General features: G+C 43.8%; 3 long non-coding RNA genes across 3 annotated transcripts; 1 reads left to right on the top strand and 2 right to left on the bottom strand.

Annotated features, from left to right (window-relative positions):
- Nucleotides 1-45: 45 nt before the first annotated feature.
- On the top strand, nt 46-11,926 carry LOC119767789. Its single transcript, XR_005277706.1, has 3 exons — nt 46-164; nt 11,749-11,845; nt 11,915-11,926. It is a non-coding gene; the product is annotated as an uncharacterized LOC119767789 (long non-coding RNA).
- On the bottom strand, nt 1,849-9,737 carry LOC119767788. Its single transcript, XR_005277705.1, has 4 exons — nt 9,564-9,737; nt 9,008-9,190; nt 8,727-8,928; nt 1,849-2,069 (listed from the first exon to the last, which is right to left on the bottom strand). It is a non-coding gene; the product is annotated as an uncharacterized LOC119767788 (long non-coding RNA).
- A 3,173-nt stretch (nt 11,927-15,099) lies between the features above and the next one.
- Nucleotides 15,100-15,979, bottom strand: LOC119767405. Its single transcript, XR_005277498.1, has 3 exons — nt 15,773-15,979; nt 15,281-15,712; nt 15,100-15,218 (listed from the first exon to the last, which is right to left on the bottom strand). It is a non-coding gene; the product is annotated as an uncharacterized LOC119767405 (long non-coding RNA).
- Between the last annotated feature and the right edge of the window lie 1,863 nt (nt 15,980-17,842).

Below are 17,842 nucleotides of genomic sequence, written 5' to 3'. Positions count from 1 at the left end.
CCTGATACTGAAGAGGTTGTCGGAAACCCCTCGTCGGATAACCGTCGCATCACCCCTACCAGTGCCGAAGAGAAGTGTCAACGACGATCGAGCCGATTGGCAAAGCAGGGGAAAATTTAGAAAAACTTGAAAGTCATCCCGCTAGCAAGTCACGCCGACGTCGGGTATGTAACCGTCGGGACTTCACTGGTGAAGGTCTCCGCGGCTATCGCGTAGTAAATTCGTAAAAATACCATGCTTGGGTAGTGTTTGTGTGTCTGGTGGTTTTCTCCCAGCGAAGACCCGGCTCATCGTCCACCAACAACATCCCAGTGTGCAGCCAGCGCTACCAACGAACTTCCATAACCCGCCACCAGAGGAGCTGTTAGCTGTGGGCGGGGAGGCGAAAGGAGTCGTGACAGGAAGGATGGGGATCAGGGGTGAAGGCTCGGATGAAGATGGGGAGGCAAGGGGAAGAACTAGGACCGCCATTATTCTGGGAGTCCGCGGAATCGTTCTATTCCCGGACGACGCCAAAGCGAACAGATCTGTCGACTACCATCTGTTCCGCCAAGTTACTTTTAATAGTGCCCAGTAGTGCCCATCAGTGCCCAGAAGTGCCCAGCATCACCAGCTGGACCAGTAGGAGAGCAACGCCGAGTTGCTAGAGTGCAGGAGTTGATTTGGAGGACACCAGGTACGCCAGTAGTCTTCACAGCACGCCCAAAGATCCCTACCCACCCCAAAACCCAACCGTCACGACCCTAACCTCAAACCATCTACTACCAGGACCCCTTGTGTTTGGTGATAACCGTCTCAGTACCAACGACGGCTCACCCGTGTCGCTGACACCTACCGGGGACTCAAACCACCTCGAGTCTCCCCGAACGCAACCGTTACCGGGATAACCTGCTCGACCTGTGCCTATCCGGGGATTCCGGGCACCCTCGACGGTGTACCGAAGGCCACAGCCGTAACCATCTGTGGTGAGGCCAGGACGAGCAGCGAACGGGTCCATCGACGACGCGCCGTAGGAGAGCCACCTTGGACGGCAAGCGGTCGTGCACGCGTGCGCCAGTCTGAAGAAGCGGAAGTGAAGAAGGAGAAGAAGGAGGGAGCGGAAGTGTGTAGCAGAAACAGGAAGGTGGACATCGCCGGCGAGCTGCGATCGACGACGGGGCCCCGAAGAAGAAGTGAAGAAAAAGGTCAGATTAGTCTGTAAGAAAGTGGGAGGAATAAAGAGAAGTGTAGAGAGAGAGAATAAAGTGTGCAGAGTTTTGGACCGCACACCTGGAGTTTTACATTGGACATCACAAGCATTCCCCAGCTGCGCGACTTGACTAAAGGCGTGCCGACCCTGAGGGCCTTGAACTCTGGGAGTCTCTGTGACGCTCAGTAGTCGGACAACCCCTTAAGTTACACTTTGGCGCCCAACAAAAATTTGACCTTTAGTCAGTTTTCAAGGGTAATCCAGCTTGGGAAGAATTGCTTGTGAAGAACCAACCAACGCAGGCGTCTCTGGGAAAACGCCCAGCCAGCCTAGAATAACGTTCGCACTAGTGCGACCAAATTACATTCTCTTTACACTGCGATTGATCATTCCATTTTTCATTGAAGGGGTTCTGATGTCCAAAATTGTGTGAGAAGGGCGATTGTTGAAAAGAAGGTCGAAGTTGTTAAAGATTAAATTGAATCGAGATTGTTTGGAGCACATTGTTTTGTCTGTGTGTGGTGATCGTTCGGATAGTTGAAATAAAACAACAAGGAAAGTGATTATTTATTAGCTTTTGAAGCAATTCGTTTGAACGAATGCTTCATTACAAACTTACGTACTAATTTCAAATATAATTTTTGTTAATTTATTATTACTGTTTGAATTTGTAGTGATCGTTCTTTTTAAATTTTAAATTTGTTGATTTTTCTACGCATTTTCAAAATGGAACACGATACTCTTCGAGCCCAATACTACTCGATGGATGCAAATCATTTGCTTGATGATGAGTTGGAGCATGAATTAACCATCCGCGAGGTCAACACAGCAGGAGTGTCGCGCAGTCAATGCATTCGTATGTTGCGTGGAATGTTGAGAACTGAAAGAGAAAATCGAGAAAATAATTATAAACCAGCTTGGAGTTCGTTGTTGTTTGAATTACGGTGTTGTGACGAAAAAGTGTCACAAATAATTTTGGCTTTGGAAGGTCCAAAGAAAAAAAAGGTCCCTGATCAAAATTGGAAGACTAGGCTACTCCACTGCTTGTTCCGTTTAGAGCGAGCAAAAGCTCACGCGAAAGAGGAAGCAGATTTGGGTAGCATTGGTATGATGGCGAGCGAATGTTTGAAAATGTTGAGAGTATATTTCTCTCTGTTCTCTCCTCACCCGGAGGTGCGAAGTGCTGAACTTTCGATTTTGAATGAAAGCTTACGCAAACTTCGGGAGGATGGAGAACCTGGAGAGAATGAGGAGCAAGATGAGATCGAGTCGAACGAAGACCTAGTGGAGGGAGAACAAGAATTTCAGAGAGAGTCAAGAGTGAGTGGGGATAATCGAGAAAGAGTGAGTGGGGATAATAGAGTGATTGGAGAGATTGGAGTGTTTGGAGAGAGCGTGAGCGTAGATAAGCAAAACAAACTGGCGGAGATTGGTGTAGTTGGTGAAAGTAAACAACCCAATAAAGCTGCGAATGAGATAGTCTCAGGACTTATGAATGAAAATGAGAAGTTGACGAATACGGTGGCTCTGCTAATGGAACGAATGGCAGTTTTAGAAGCGAGCAACGCTGTCGCAACTAAGGCATTGAGAGAGAAAGCTTCCAACAGCACACAGGTGAATGAGGACTCTCTACAAAGTGAGCAAGGGAAAGCACAAAAATCAGTTGATTTTTGTGAATGGATCAAGAAAAAGTACGGGTCGTTCGACAGTCTCAGGGGTAGTGAACAAAATTCGAAGTTCAACCAGGCGTCGGGGAGCAGATCGGACAATGTTTCGCACAATAGGCGGTTGCCAGTGCACAAATGGTCTGTGACGTACGACGGGATGGACAACGGTAGAAGGTTGAATGAATTCATTAAGGAGGTAGAATTTAACGCGAGATCGGAGAAGTTTGATGACGACGAGCTTTTCATGTCTGCACATCACCTGTTTACGCGTAAAGCGAGGGCGTGGTTCATGGAAGTCAACAGTAACAACGAGCTGAGGACGTGGAAAATCTGGTAGAAGAACTTAAGAATGAGTTCTTGCCAGTGGATATTGACTACCAGTACGAGCGCCAGGCGACCATGCGGAAACAAGGTCCGAAGGAGAAATTCCAGGATTATTATCTGGACATGGTGCGAATTTTCCGGAACATGTCGGTTCAGTGGGATTCGGATCGGAAATTTAAGCTATTGTTCAGGAACACCAGGGAGGATTGCAAGACGGCGATGCTTGCCGCCAACATCAAAACAATTCCAGCTATGCGAGAATTTGGAAAACAGTTTGATTCGATCAACTGGCAAATTTACAACAACAACACCAAAGAAAACAACTACCCACCGAGAAGGAACGCAAAGATCGAGGAAATTGGACAGCAGCAGTCGTACCAGAGAGGCGGAAATGGAGGGAACCGTTTTCAGGAGAACCGTTTTCAGGAGAACCGTTTCCAGGAGAACCAAGGTGGCCAAAAGACTGGTTACCAAGGAAAAAACTTCAACCCAAACTACAAACCACCGATTAAGCAGAGTTTCCCAACCCAACAAGGTGGAAAACCTCCTCCTTCAGGTGGGAAACCTCAATTCCAACCGAGACCGTCAGCTAAGCAGGAGAGTGGTTCAAGACCGGAACGAAAACCGGAGGAATCAAGACCAGGTCCGAGCGGAACTGACCCCCTTCAAAGGATTTTGAAGGCGTACATTCCTATTAAAAAGGGTGTATGTTTCAACTGCCACGATGAAGGACATAGGTTCCAGGACTGTGACGAGACGAGGAAAACTTTTTGTGAGAACTGTGGTTTTCCAGGGTTTCCAACCAAAGATTGTCCTTTTTGTGAATCAAAAAACGTGCGACGGACTGCTCAGTGAGGCAGAGCAGTCGCATCAACGAAGCCGAAAGACCTCTTGCTGAAGAAGAAGACGTGTCAGCCACACTTCAGGAGTTAGGATACTCGCAGGTGGGCCAGGCCACCGAGAGCGACGAGATTGCTTCGATGCTCGTCAAACTCATTGGAGACGCCAGGCCATTCACGAGAGTCGAGTTCATGGGAATTGGCGTGATTGGGCTTCTGGACAGCGGAGCACAACGGACAGTTTTAGGGGTCGGTGCGAAGAAGATCATGAAAGCGTTGAATCTGAAGCTTGAACCTTCGGATGTCAACTTGAAAACAGCCGCGGGAGATGATTTGGAAGTCCTTGGGAGTGTAGAGATTCCATTCACGTTCAACGGCTGCACTAAATTGCTGAATGTCCTGATCGCCCCAAAACTGCACCGTAGATGTGTTTTAGGCTACGATTTCTGGTTGAAATTTGGAATTCGACCAGCAGTACAGAACGAGATGATTGAATTTTTGGATGATGGAGCACACGAAGGTCTGGACGACGAGGAAACGTTGTCAGACGAACAGAACCGCGAGCTGGAGGAGATTAGAAAACTGTTTCTGGTGGCGGAGCCAGGTCGCTTGAACCAGACCAACAAGATGGAACACAAGATAGAATTGAAAGAAGAATTTGTTCACGCGGATCCGGTGAGGCAGAATCCTTATCCGTGGAGTCCGGAGATCCACCGGAAGATCCACCTAGCAGTCGAGAAGATGATTCGTGAAGGGATTATAGAACCGTCGGAGTCCGACTGGGCACTTCCGGTTGTGCCAGTTAAAAGCGCGATACTGACGAAATTAGACTTTGTTTGGATGCGAGAAAACTTAATGAGCGAACAAAAAGGGATGCGTACCCATTACCGCACCAGAACCGGATCTTGAGTCATCTCGGTCCGGTGAAATATCTGTCCACCATTGACCTGTCACAAGCTTTCTTACAGGTTCCGCTGGATCCGGAGTCAAGGAAGTACACAGCTTTTATGATACCAGGCATGGGGCTGTTCCAATTCAAACGGCTTCCGTTTGGGTTGGTTAATAGTCCCGCCTCGCTTAGTAAATTGATGGACAAAGTCCTAGGTCATGGTGCGTTAGAGCCGGCGATTTTCGTTTATTTAGACGATATCGTCGTTGCGAGTCAAACGTTTGACGAGCATGTGCAAAGGTTGCGGGAGTTAGCGAAACGCTTGAAGGAAGCCAACTTATGCATCAATCTTCAAAAATCAAAATTTTGCTGCCAGGAGTTACCGTATCTTGGGTACATTCTGTCCCAAGATGGGCTACGACCTAATCCTGATCGCGTCCAAGCGATCATCGGATATCAGGTTCCTCACTCGGTAAGACAATTACATCGATTCCTCGGTATGGCCAATTATTACCGACGGTTCATCGCAAATTTTAGTGAAATTACATCACCTCTCACTGACTTATTGAAAAATAAGCCAAAGAGGGTGGTATGGAACACGGCAGCTGATTGTGCATTTAAGACCATCAAAGAGCGGCTCATTTCTGCCCCTGTGATGGCAAATCCTAACTTTACGCTTCCATTCACCGTCCAAACGGACGCGTCGGACAACGCTATCGCTGGCGTCCTCACACAGGTGCATAATGGGGAGGAGAAAGTGATTGCTTACTTTTCTGAGAAATTGAAGGGGGCGGAACTCCACTACCACGCAGCCGAGAAGGAAGGCTTAGCCGCACTTCGAAGCATAGAAAAGTTCAGGTGTTACATTGAAGGTACGAGGTTCAACTTGGTGACCGATTCTTCAGCCCTGACTTTTATTATGCGATCTAAGTGGCGGTCTTCTTCTCGGTTGAGTCGGTGGAGTATCCTCCTCCAACAATACGACATGGAGATTAAGCATCGCAAAGGCAAGGACAACATAGTTCCGGACGCGCTCTCCCGATCCATCGAGAGTCTTGAAGAAGAGCCCGAGGACGGTTGGTACCGGAAACTATTCGCCGCCGTCAAGGACGATCCCGAGAAGTACACGGACTTCCGGATCGAGGACGGCAAGCTCTACAAGTTTGTCGCAGCAAAGTCTGACGTCATGGACTATCGTTTCGAGTGGAAACAGTGTATTCCAGTCTCGCTGAGAAACCGGATATTGAAGGAAGAACACGACGAGAATCTCCACATTGGGTTTGACAAGTGTGTTGAGAAGATCAAACAACGGTACTACTGGCCACGGTTGTCATCGGATGTTAGGAAGTACATCGCGAAGTGCGAGCCGTGCAAAGTAAACAAACCGTCTACGAAGTCAACTGCGCCGGAAATGGGGAAACAGCGTGTCGCTACGCGACCCTTCCAGATCATATGCATCGACTATATCCAGTCTCTGCCACGGAGCAAGCAGGGCAACGCCCATTTATTAGTGATCATGGATCTATTTTCTAAATATTGCCTGCTTGTTCCCGTGAAAAAGATTTCTGCGATTAGTGCTTGCAAGATTCTGGAAGAGTTGTGGTTTCGACGACTGTCCACTCCCCAAATCCTAATCAGTGACAACGCGACGACGTTTTTGTCGAAAGAGTTCCAGAGTTTGCTGGAACGTTATGATTAAGGCTACCAACTGTACGGATTTTTTCCTTACCATACGGATTTTCGGACCTCTTCGCGGATTTTTAACAGGCCGGAATTTTTGTAGGGAATTTTACGCATAATACGGATTTGTACGGAATTTTAACAACTTTTTAATCATTGAATTGCTTTTTTGATTTGGTTGAAGCTTTTGTTAACTACACAGAAAAAATATGTGAATTTACTTGACACGGAAAAAATGAATTACATGTAAACTCAGTTGATGTCAACGTAAGATTCGACGCAAACGGTTGAATCACTAGGGTGTAATATCAAAATCGATTTTCCAGCACAGCAATTTTTCAGTTCCTTTTGGGGTCCTAAACAACTCCCCAAAGTTTGGGAACGATTGGTTTAGTCCTCACATTGCGCAAAGCGATTCAATTTTCCATATAAATTTGTATGGGAAAAACATTTTTTTTTGGATTTTGATATTTATAAAATCCACGTTTCACACTGTACTAAAACCGGATTCATATTCGGATGCTCTGGAAGGTGCTCTACAACTTTCCCGAAGAGAGTATGGTGCTAGCTTGTCCCTGAAAGAAGATACAGCGTCCTCAAAACTCGTCTAAAACGTGATTTTCGAGCAAAAAACACGTTTTAGACGAGTTTTGAACACGCTGTATCTTTTTATAGGAGCAAGTTAGCACCATACTCTCTTCGGGAAAGTTGTAGAGCACCTTCCAGAGCATCCGAATATGAACCTTGTTTTAGTACAGTGTGAAACGTGGATTTTATAAATATTTAAATCCCAAAAAATGTTTTTTCCCATACAAATTTATATGGAGAATTGAAGCGCTTTGCGCAAAGTGAGGACTTAACCAATCGATTCCAAACTTTGGGGAGTTGTTTAGGACCCCAAAAGGAACTGAAAAATTGCTGTGCTCGCTAAATTTGGACAACTTTATTTTTTTCCATACAACCATATTACACCCTATTGAATCACACGTAAAATCATGTTTTTACGTATAATTTGTTACAAATTTACATCAAATTGCATTTAAATTTAAATGTTTAATGACGTGCAAAAGTGTTACATCATAAATGATGTAACATTCGGAAATATTTTTTTGTGTGTAGAAATTTTTATTTTTCTGTGAGTTTGATTTAAAAAGGGAGAGTTTTCCTGGGTTTCCTCAATTAAAACTTGATTATCAATAATTCTAGAGTTTTGAACTATTGTCTTTCATATGTTGATAGGACCTTTAAAAAACTCTAGAATTGTTCTTTTAGAAATTCCTTACTATATATATTTATCCATTTCCAAAGGCTTTCTAAAACTTGTGAAAACATTTGAACATGTGAATTAACAAATCTAGAGTTTTTTTTAAGGTCCTATAAACTGTTGTGTTTCACATGTTATAGGACCTTTTCAATAAAAAAAACTCTGGAAAAGTGTTCGTCAAAACACTAAGAACGGTATTATTCGTAAAAGCAAACTTGACATTTTGTAAACTTTAAAACGTTTAACAAAAAACATTGAAGAACATAACGATTTGATTCAAATCACGGTTTATTTTAAGAATACTTTTAAACGTGCAACGTGTGAAATTTGTTAGCTGTAAAAACGACACAGTTTTATGTTTTTAATTCTCAAATTTATTAAATTTAATTTATATAAATAATTCATTGACAGTTTTTGTTATACCATGGTGTCATATCGGCAAAGTGTACGGATTTTTGCTCAGCAAGAGTTGGTAGCCTTAGTTATGATGTTCAGCACTGGGCTAATGCGCGGCACCGAAGTCAGGCGAACCCGGTGGAACGTCTTAACCGCACCATCAACGCTATGATTCGATCGTACGTGAAGCTTGACCAGAAGCTTTGGGACACAAAATTGTCGGAAATCGAGTTCGTGCTTAATAACACCATTCACTCGACGACTAAGTTTAGTCCGCATTGCGTCGTTTTTGGTCACGAGATCATCAGTAAGGGATCGGATCACAGGCTTGAGAAGGAGCAAGAACTCAGCGAGGAAGAGAGAATGAAAAAATTCGACGGAGTATCGAAGAGAATTTATGAGTTCGTGAGAGAGCAGCTGAAAAAAGCTCACGAGGAGACGAAACGGAAGTACGACCTCAGACACCAGCGATACTCACCAAGTTTCGATGTGGGTCAGCGTGTGTATAAAAAAAGCTTTCGTCAGTCGTCGGCAGGAGACCAATACAACGCCAAGCTCGGACCCCAGTACACACCGTGCATCATCGTCCGTAAGAAGGGCACCAGCTCGTACGAGGTGTCGGACTTGAACGGAAAGTCCCTCGGCGTGTTCTCGGCTGCCGATCTCAAGGCGTAAAGGACCTAAAACAAAACCTACATTTAGTCACCGAAAGCTGAACCGCGGATTGAAATTGAGGTACGGTACGAGTTATGATCAAACCTTTTTCCTAAACCAACCGACTACTCCAGTTTGTCAACTCCAAGAAGGTCTGCAGCGTTCGGGCGGGAAATGTCAGGAAAATCCAAAAAGTAGGTGGCATAGTGGATGCACCGCGCTTAGGAACCAGTACGTGGGTGTCATTAGGTACACTACGTACGACAAATCAAGGATCGTTCCAAAAAGCTAGAAAAAAATTAAAAAATCAATGAATTTATCGTTTTAATTTGTTTTGAATGATTTTAAAATCTGGTACCAGCAAAAGAATATTTATGAATGAACGGAGAGGAGAGAGGAGTTGTAAAAGTTTTCTATGAATGAATGAGAGGGAGAGAGTGCAAGTGCATTTCATCCTGTGCGCGTTTACATAACTTGCATGCAAGATTGTAAACATAATTTGATCTGCAGCAGTGTGTGTGAATGTGTTTAAAGGGAAGAGGCGGACTTGTTAGGGAAACTATTCACTGTTTATGTCACGATCACTAGAATTTTCAAATTATAAAATATCCTGTCAATTAACAATCGGGAAACATAGATTGCTACTGTTCACCATACTTACGTTTTCATAGTCATAGAGTTTAGTGTTGAGTTTTAAGAGGGAATTTTCAGGGATTACCAAGCGAAAATCGTTGTTATCCACAGAGATCAACATGGCCATTAAATTTCGTACGAAAATAAACATGATAAAACCGATTTTCGCCCCGCGCGCACCCAAAACTTTTCCAATTAAAATCTCAACACACTTTTCACATGTTTACAGCATCTTAAAGCACATTTTAGTGACAGATGATTGACAGATTCTGTGAGTTCCCTGATAAGATCGCATGCACACAGACACAACGGTGATAACGAGATCTCGAGATAATGTACTAAAACGCAACTCCGACAACGTTGAAATATTTCATGTACAGTCACACATGACTTTACTTTTGTATATAATTGCTCCGGAGCCCCAGTCATAAACTTATTATTTTTTTTAAATTTATTTATTTGCATGCTATTTATTGAATTTTAAAATGTTCATGTGCATGTGTTATTTAATTTATTTTCTTGTAGTGATTTCGTTAATTTTAATGTTTTTGCTAATTACCTTTTCAACAATTGGTGAGTTACCACGAAGTATATAGATGGATTATTCGCTGGAGGCCGGAGTTGAAATATACGTTGAGGGCCAGTACACAGGTTCGACCTGCTAAACAGCGCGGAGAGGGATTTTATCCTTCGTTGAAGCCTTATGACCCCGATAATTCCGATCACAATACTTCGCAAATCTCACATGTTTCTTATATATTTTTGGATGTTAGAGGTCAGATTTGAATGGTGAAATGTTTCATGAGCTACCGTAAAGGTAGTGAATTCCGGTCCTGTGTTCGTTATGCTTGGTTCGGAAGGTTCAGCTAGGCCGCACCGGTTGGGGACTCGCAAAAAATTCACAAATAAAATGAATTTTTGAGTTGCAAAAAAAAATCCTTGCTCTCAAGTATTTTTTTTACCCGAGCTGGGGGAGAGTGTAACCGTCGGGACTTCACTGGTGAAGGTCTCCGCGGCTATCGCGTAGTAAATTCGTAAAAATACCATGCTTGGGTAGTGTTTGTGTGTCTGGTGGTTTTCTCCCAGCGAAGACCCGGCTCATCGTCCACCAACAACATCCCAGTGTGCAGCCAGCGCTACCAACGAACTTCCATAACCCGCCACCAGAGGAGCTGTTAGCTGTGGGCGGGGAGGCGAAAGGAGACGTGACAGGAAGGATGGGGATCAGGGGTGAAGGCTCGGATGAAGATGGGGAGGCAAGGGGAAGAACTAGGACCGCCATTATTCTGGGAGTCCGCGGAATCGTTCTATTCCCCGGACGACGCCAAAGCGAACAGATCTGTCGACTACCATCTGTTCCGCCAAGTTACTTTTAATAGTGCCCAGTAGTGCCCATCAGTGCCCAGAAGTGCCCAGCATCACCAGCTGGACCAGTAGGAGAGCAACGCCGAGTTGCTAGAGTGCAGGAGTTGATTTGGAGGACACCAGGTACGCCAGTAGTCTTCACAGCACGCCCAAAGATCCCTACCCACCCCAAAACCCAACCGTCACGACCCTAACCTCAAACCATCTACTACCAGGACCCCTTGTGTTTGGTGATAACCGTCTCAGTACCAACGACGGCTCACCCGTGTCGCTGACACCTACCGGGGACTCAAACCACCTCGAGTCTCCCCGAACGCAACCGTTACCGGGATAACCTGCTCGACCTGTGCCTATCCGGGGATTCCGGGCACCCTCGACGGTGTACCGAAGGCCACAGCCGTAACCATCTGTGGTGAGGCCAGGACGAGCAGCGAACGGGTCCATCGACGACGCGCCGTAGGAGAGCCACCTTGGACGGCAAGCGGTCGTGCACGCGTGCGCCAGTCTGAAGAAGCGGAAGTGAAGAAGGAGAAGAAGGAGGGAGCGGAAGTGTGTAGCAGAAACAGGAAGGTGGACATCGCCGGCGAGCTGCGATCGACGACGGGGCCCCGAAGAAGAAGTGAAGAAAAAGGTCAGATTAGTCTGTAAGAAAGTGGGAGGAATAAAGAGAAGTGTAGAGAGAGAGAATAAAGTGTGTAGAGTTTTGGACCGCACACCTGGAGTTTTACATTGGACATCACAAGCATTCCCCAGCTGCGCGACTTGACTAAAGGCGTGCCGACCCTGAGGGCCTTGAACTCTGGGAGTCTCTGTGACGCTCAGTAGTCGGACAACCCCGTAAGTTACAGGTAGTACGAAAAGTAGTAGATTATTTAGTTGTAGCCGAATTTATCTAAATTATATCGGGCACCTGTACGCTTAAAGCGCGAGCTCGATTATACGATTGTAAGTCTGAATTTGAAGCGCACAATTTCCCTAAGTTACTGATAAAAATAATCGATCACTTATATCTAGGTTAGATCAGGCATTACTCGGTGGAGTGCTGGGCAAGCGGCACAAGTCTTGAACTAAATTCTATCCCATCGTAAGTTTATTTTTTCCACGCGAATAAGCAGTAATTAAATACTTATTTTCTATCAGCACATGCACTAATCCCTGCCGCAGACAGGCCCACAAAGGTTGATCGACGAAGAAATAATTAGTTAGTTGGATTACATTTGTGACCAGGGGAGACCAATTGTAAGTGGAGTTGTTGAACTATATTGAACTAATCACTAATCGAACAATAAATTTACAGCTTGAAGAGCGTAAGCGCAATACGAAATCGTGCGTTTCTGTCGAGAGGTCCCACAAATCCAACAAAAGTTCTGTTGCGTTTTGACACCCATGAAACTAATCGTCTCATCGGGACCAAGAAAGTCGCCTTAGAGTTAGAGTACTTTGTCAAGTTTATTTTGGATCCTTTGTAATTTTCCTATTTCCTAAAGTGTCTTCCTTGACCTGATCAAAAGTGTTAACTAACAAGTTATCGTACCCAATAAATCAACAAATTACAAAAAAAAAAAAAAAGTCGCCGTGTTTTTATATTGGCAAGTGGCGTCTTGTGGATTTTTTATGTTTTGATTGTAATTAGGGGAAATATGCCCATTTTAAGCCTAATAAGCAGTCGTGTTTGAATGATGTTGGATAATCTGGATTGCTCCTTGAAATTCACCAAAACCAAGTACACCAACGAGTAGAGCAACTTTTTGTGAACATTTCTGTTTATTTTCACTTTTATTAAAAGTTGTGCTATTCCTTTTATAAGCATTTAAAAAAATATTTCAAAAATGCATTCTAATCAGTCGAGTGCATTGGGCAACGCCCATTTTTCTATTTTCAGCTTACAGTCATCCCTCATATTCGGAACAGTTTACAGATCGGCCAATGTTCAAAAAATCATATCAAATCGATAATTGAACTTAATGATTCGCTTTTACCTTCATTTGAAAGCTTTTCATGCGATCTTTCGAATGCTGTATCGAATAACTGCATATTTTTACTTTTATATCAAGTTTTTGAAGAAAAACTTTGACCCTTTAAATCCACAAATTCGGAACACTTTTTTTCTTACGGATGTAAACAAACTTTGGATCTCTCCAGGAGTACATATTTGTAACAAAATAATGACTACACACACTGCAACCAGTGAAACTCAAGCTTAGTGATGTTTTATCCATGGTCTGATAACTTTTTTTGTGAAAATATCAGTTAAATTCAGGTGTTCCACAATTGTGGGAGGCACAATAACATCCCAGTATCATGGAACAGGCAATTTGGAGGCAGTGTTTTGCTGCTCTGGATAAAATAGTCTTGAAGTAAAGTTTTTTGTTCAAAAAGTACTACTTTTAACTAATGAAATAGCAATAAATCATTCCATTGTGGACCACCGATCAGTGAGGTACTCCTGGATATTAGCTCCTGAAAAGTGCTTTAAAAGTGCAAAAAATGCCTCACGGCAAGAAAAAGAGGCGGTCCTCACCAGCAGGATCGGCAGATTTGAAGAAGCTAAAGAATGCCGAAGCGCTACCTGCAAAGCCAGGCAGTTTGAGCAAGGACGCTCAAAATTCGTCTGAAACCAGTTCGCTACCCTCCCTGTGGACGTGAGCGAGAGGGAAGAAATTGAACGACGGGAAAAGTTGCCACCCATTTTTGTGAAAACATCGTCATCGGATTCGGTGCGAAAGTGGCTGACCGGGTTTATCAAATCTGGTGCTTAACGAGCTTCCATTCGCTTGTGTGCTGATGGACTCAAAATTCTGCTACCTACCAGAAAGGATTACAACTACGTTCGGGATTTCCTGAACAATACCAAGATTGAACACTACAGCCATGACGATCCAGGTAAACGCCCCATGAAACAGGTCCTCCGAGGCCTGTACGACATGGATGTGAGTGTGCTGAAAGAAGAGCTCAAAACTCTTAAGTTGAACGTGATCGAAGTCTTCAAGATGACGAGACACAACAAGGACATCAAGTATCGTGATCAACTGTATCTGGTTCATCTCGAGAAAGGATCGACAACGCCGTCCAGTCCAGTGCATCGTAACGTAACGCAATGTTCGAACTGCTTGCAGTTTGGACATGGTGGAAGGAACTGTTTCATCAAGAGTCGTTGTGCAACCTGCGGAGGTGAGCACAAAACTCAAGCTTGCGAAACAATCAACGAGAACATCGAAGCGAAATGCTTCAATTGCGGCGGCGACCATTCGACCAAGAATCGAAGCTGCCCAAAACGAGCTGAGAAAAATTCGGCAGCAAGCGACGACGAGGCACCAACCAAATCGTCGCAAAACACCACCAGCATACACGGACGTGGATTTTCCTGCTTTGGCGTCGCCAGGAGCGGGATCTGTTCAAGTGGTTCCAAATCTGCAGCCATTGCCGTTGAATCAGCGACAAAGAGTTGCAGAGAATACAACACCTCCCTCCAGGCTTCAGTCAGCAACCGAGGGAAAACCAACCAACATCAACGGGTGAAGGCAGTAGTGACCTGTTTTCACCACAAGAACTTTTGAACATTTTCATCGAGATGACAACAACACTGCGTGGTTGCAAAACTCGCCAAGAACAAGTAAGAACTCTTGGAGCATTCATCTTAAAATACAGTTCGTAGTTTACTCGTTCTAGTGATTTTGAATATTTCAATGAATTTATTTTTTTTTTTAGTTTTAAGTTAGGATTAGTCCATTAAAGTGATTTTTTTTCTTTTTACCCAAATGTATTCAATTCAATGCAATAATGTAAAACAATTTGAAGCAAATAAAATAAATTTGATCAGTTAATAATGAAACGAAAAATTCAACAAAGATGAAGAGCATTACACAGAAAAAAATATTCCTGTAAATTTACATTATTTATCATGTACCAAAAGGTATCATGATAAATGATGTATATTTACATTACTTACATCGGAAATTTACATGCTTTTCATTGGAAATGCTTAAAGCAAAACAATTCAAGAAACGTGTAAATTTCCACTAAATGTAATGCTAATTTCCAATGAAAATAATGTAAACTTTCCAAAGCAAAAAAAAATTTTTTTGCTCCGCTGAATCTGGAATCTGTAACCGTTTCCAGATTCCAGACACAACGGAGCTTTGTTTTAGTTGATGATATCGAACATTATTTTGTGAGTTTAACACTAAAGAACATATTTACCTACGAATTGAGGTCTGCGGCGTTGTGCATTTATTCACCATCGTATTGATGACCGTAGGGAGCCTAATCTTACAAATATCCATGATCGTCTGCGGCTCTCTAACTCTCCGATGTAATTCTACGACAAAGAAATTGTGTGTAATCAAAGCTTGCAAAAAAGAAATCTCTAAAGTAACCCACCTGGTTATGGTTTTGAAGATATTTTGAGGCACCACGCAGAATAACCTTTTCTTGATGAAAAGTTATCGCAAGAAAGGTCACGCGATCAGGATCGCGACGAGGATCGGAATGTAGATGGCGGATGCTGCCCGGATTGGAGCTGAACATTCATTAGTTGTAAAACTCACAATGCGCAACGCTGAACTCAGGATGATTCACACACGCTAGATCGTTGTCAAATTGTGGCCACCGTTCTTGTAGGTTCACACCAGGGGCGAGGGGCAAATGCGTTCCAAGGCGGGAAAATCAAGTTAGGATTTTTGCAAATAGATTTGTGTTAAGGCAAACGACCTCGGCTGTGCTGCGGTGTGATGACAGTATTGCAAGGCAAGATAATCGGCAACCTCCGGGACCAGCGGCACAGCTACGTGCACGTGTACAGATCGTGATAACCTGAAGAAGAAGAAGATTAGAGGTTGAAATCGAATAAGTTGAAATCTACGCTCTACTCACCCTTCAAACTGGATGGATTGGCGAGGCTTCGTTAAACCACGTCATGTACGCGGTCATACGGGCTACTCGAACACGCCGGGTCGTTTGGGGGCTGCAGCTGGGCATTATCAGCTAGCGATTTTGCACCGCTAGTTCCGGTCTGGACCGCACAAACGCCACATCCTCACCTTCCGTGGCGAACGACGATCGTCAGATTGGGTATTTTGTTTTTTTCTCGCGCAATTTGGAACTATCCAACCTCGACCTCGTTGAGCTGGGTTTGTCACCATTGGCGCCACCTGGGAACTTAAATGTAGGTTATGATGGAAATCGCCTTGCAGTCGAAAAGGTTAGCGTTTGACTTGACTGTCGTAACCGGTACCAGCAGTCCCAAACTGCGGACGATTACGGGTGTGCTTGTAGTTGAGACACTCCTACCGGCTCAAAATCCAAGCATCTGACGTGGTTCTGGCGATCGAAATGCTCAGATGGCCGATCGAGATGAATTTCTACTACACGCTCACCTGTTGCAGCCGATCTTGAGAACCGCACACGATGCCATCGCAGTCGTGATTTAACCGGAACGTTTCAAAAACAGAGACACTAATCTGTTTGTAGAAAAATGTTTTGCTGACTGAATGACGTTTCATCTGGCTTTTATGTTTTTTTTTTGACATTCTGTTTTGCATTTCTGTTCTGTTGGTTGAAACACATGGGCGTAGTCAAAATTGTGTTTCAAAACTTTTTCTGCTAGGGCTTGCGCTGTTAACCAAACTAGGGATGTCAGATGCACAGATTTGTACGTGGCCAGGTTTTTTTAGTTGAAAAGAATTTTAAAAAAATATTCAAAAGTTGAAGCTTTACTTCTTATTAGTGCCCAAATGCGCCAAATGCTTTAAATTTAGTTATATTGATATATATTTTATTTTTTGTCAAGTCAAGTTCGGCCGAAGCCGAAGTGTAAACTCGTTGCTAATGTAAACATCAACAGACATGAGCAAGATATACTCTCTGTTTACACTTCGGCTTCGGACCTTTTACATTATTTTGCTTGACTTTGTATCTGTAAGTTCGACAAATCTAGAATTTCCATATCTTGCTTTTTGAGTCTTTCAAAATACCCCTGCTCAAGGCGCTAAACACACTAAAAAGCTAAAATTGAATAAAAATTGTTTCAGAACCTTGTTAAAAAATCTCTAGAAATTTAAGTTAAAAAAACTAGGTGCTTTTCACAAAATTTTAGATAAAAAACAGCTCAGTGAGTAAACTATTTTTCTCAAATTTTGAGAAAAGAACCAGGGTTTATTAAACTTAAAATTTCTATATTTTGACAAAGAACTTTGTCCTAAGGGCTCTATTCTGGTGAGGTGTCAATCCAGAAAAACGAAAAATGTCGCGCGTTACGAAAATGTTGCATGCTTGGTACTGCGGAAGGGGTCAGCAACGAATGAAGTGTGGCAACAATGGTGCAACATTCTCGCGTGACAGTTCCAAGCAAGCAGGAGACGAGGCAAAAATTGCACCATGTTGCCACATTTCATGCGGACTATATAAGCTAACAGATAGCCTCTGAACAGTTAGTTTTGACCGAAAATCCGTCAGAGACGGATCGACGGTGGTAATTTTATTGCTCACACACACATACATTGAAAGACACAGGTTGTGCACCACCTTGGGAGGAATTCTGTTCTAAAGAACATTGTAAGAACGGTCACTCGGAAACCAGAATGATTCAAGGCAATGGGGTTGGGACCAAACTGGTAGGATATTGGCCACACCCGGAGTGGCCATGGCCCTGAGGGGAGGTTTACCGGGGGGACATTTATCGAACCATACGTTTTGGGGCAATATGGGTGTTAAAATTCATGGTTTTTGATACTGGTGATGAAAATGGCCATTTTGACAGGATTGGCCACACCCGGAGTGGCCATAGCCCTGAGGGAAGGTTCTACCGGGGGAACGTTTATCGAACCATACGACTTGGGGCAATATGGGTATCAAAATTCATGGTTTTTGATACTGGTGATGAAAATGGCCATTTTGACAGGATTGGCCACACCCGGAGTGGCCATGGCCCTGAGGGAAGGTTCT

The sequence above is a fragment of the Culex quinquefasciatus genome, chromosome 2 (genome assembly GCF_015732765.1).
Source record: "Culex quinquefasciatus strain JHB chromosome 2, VPISU_Cqui_1.0_pri_paternal, whole genome shotgun sequence".
NCBI classification, from domain to species: domain Eukaryota; kingdom Metazoa; phylum Arthropoda; class Insecta; order Diptera; family Culicidae; genus Culex; species Culex quinquefasciatus.
The sequence above is the reverse complement of the archived record's forward strand: the minus strand, read 5'-3'. Positions and strand labels throughout refer to the sequence as shown.